The sequence below is a fragment of the Ursus maritimus genome, unplaced genomic scaffold, assembly GCF_017311325.1.
Source record: "Ursus maritimus isolate PB19 unplaced genomic scaffold, ASM1731132v1 scaffold_13, whole genome shotgun sequence".
NCBI classification, from domain to species: domain Eukaryota; kingdom Metazoa; phylum Chordata; class Mammalia; order Carnivora; family Ursidae; genus Ursus; species Ursus maritimus.
This window is the reverse complement of record NW_024423675.1, coordinates 37,794,880-37,796,721: the sequence shown is the minus strand read 5'-3', so window position 1 is coordinate 37,796,721 and position 1,842 is coordinate 37,794,880.

Genomic DNA, 1,842 nt, shown 5'->3' with positions numbered 1-1,842 from the left:
GGTACAGATATCATATGCATTATATCTATATTCATTGAAAACAACACATGACAATATTATAATTTTTGCTTTAAAAAGTCATATATACTTTAAAACACTCAAGAGGAAAACTAGACTTTTATATTAATAAAAAATATCTATCATTTCTAACGTTTGCTATTTAATCGGAAATTCAATTTTCCCTCTCATATCACTTGTTCAGTCTGGAAAACTTCTTTTGGCATGTTTTACAGTGCAGGGCTGTTGGCAACAAATTCTTTTAGTTTTCCTTTATATGAGAAGGTCTTCATGTTGCCTTAATCCTGAGGGATATTTTGGGTGGATATAGAATTCTGGATTGACATTTTTTTTTTCTTTCAGCTCTTTATAGATGTTGTTCTATGTCATCTGGCCTCCGTGGTTTCTGATGATAAACCTGCATTCATTCAAATCACTGCTACTCCTTACGAATTTGTCGTATTTTGACAACTTAAGAAACAAAGTCTTAAGTGTTTACAGAGTTTGATTATGATGTTTCTAGGCATGGTTTTCTTTGAATTTATCCTGAAGTTCTCTGAGCTTCTTGAATCTGTTAATTTACATCTTTCGCACAATTTAGGAACTTTTTGACCGTTATTGCTTCAATTTTTTTTTCTTCTCTCCTGATCTCTTTTTTGTATACTCCTTGGATTCCAAATTAATGTATTTTAGATCTTTTGATATTTTCCCATAGGTTCCCCAGGCTCTTTCTTTTTTATCTTTTTGTCTCTCTGTCCCTCATATTGGAAAGTTTTTATTGATCTAGTTTATAGTTCAATAAATTTTTTGATCATGTATATTCTGCCATTAAGCCTATCTGGTGAAATATTTATTTCTATTACATTTTACTTATAAAACTTTCCATTTGGTTATTTTTTGTAATATATTTCTCATTGAGATTTCCTTTATTTCATTAATTTCAGGTGTGTTCATTCTTTGCTTTATTGAAAGTTATAATAAGTACTATTGTAGAAGCCTTGTCTGATGACTCTGATATCTTGAGAATCTCATAGTTGGCCTCTGTTGATTGTCTTTTCTCCTGAGAATGGGTCATATTTTCCTGATTATTTTTATGGCAAGTAATTTTGGATTGTATCCTGGACATCATGACTCATTTGATGTGTAGATTTTGGGTTCTGTTCTAATCCTCTGGAGAAGATTGATAGTTTTATGTTAGCAGATAATTAACCTAGTTGGGTTCAGATGGTAACTTCTTTTTACCTTCTTTGAGTGGTAGTCCAAATTTGAGTTTATTTCTTTGAGCTTTTGTCATGCTATTTTGGTCTGTTTCATGCATGTGGGGATTGGCAGAGTCTTTGTGTATTCACAGACAAAACTAGGTGTTCTCTTTTCCAGCTCTTTTCTGTTCAAGATTCTCTTCTTCATTCCCCAGTGTGCTTAGGCTATTTTCCATCTTTCCTTTACCAAGAAATATGTCAGAGTTTCTCTGGGAAACTTAGTTGCTCACACTGTTCCATGACTGTGGCTCTTTTTTTTGGGGGGGGGGGGAGTTGCAAACAACAACAACAACAACAACCATCATAGAAAACTTGTCCCTGTGCCAAGGGTTTTTAGGGGATTTACATTGTCTTGGCAGAACTGGAACTGATTTGAACGATGTTTTTTGAGGATCAGAAGGTTTTAATTTTGATGAAGTCTAAATTATTATAATTTTTAAATTTTGTGGTTGGTGAGTTCTCTATCTTGTGTTAGTTATCTTTGCCTACCCAAAAGATCATGAAGACTTGCACTTATGATTTCGTTCAGAAGTTTTATGCTTTTGGGTTTTCTTGTGATCTGTTTCAAGTTAATATCTGTGTGTAG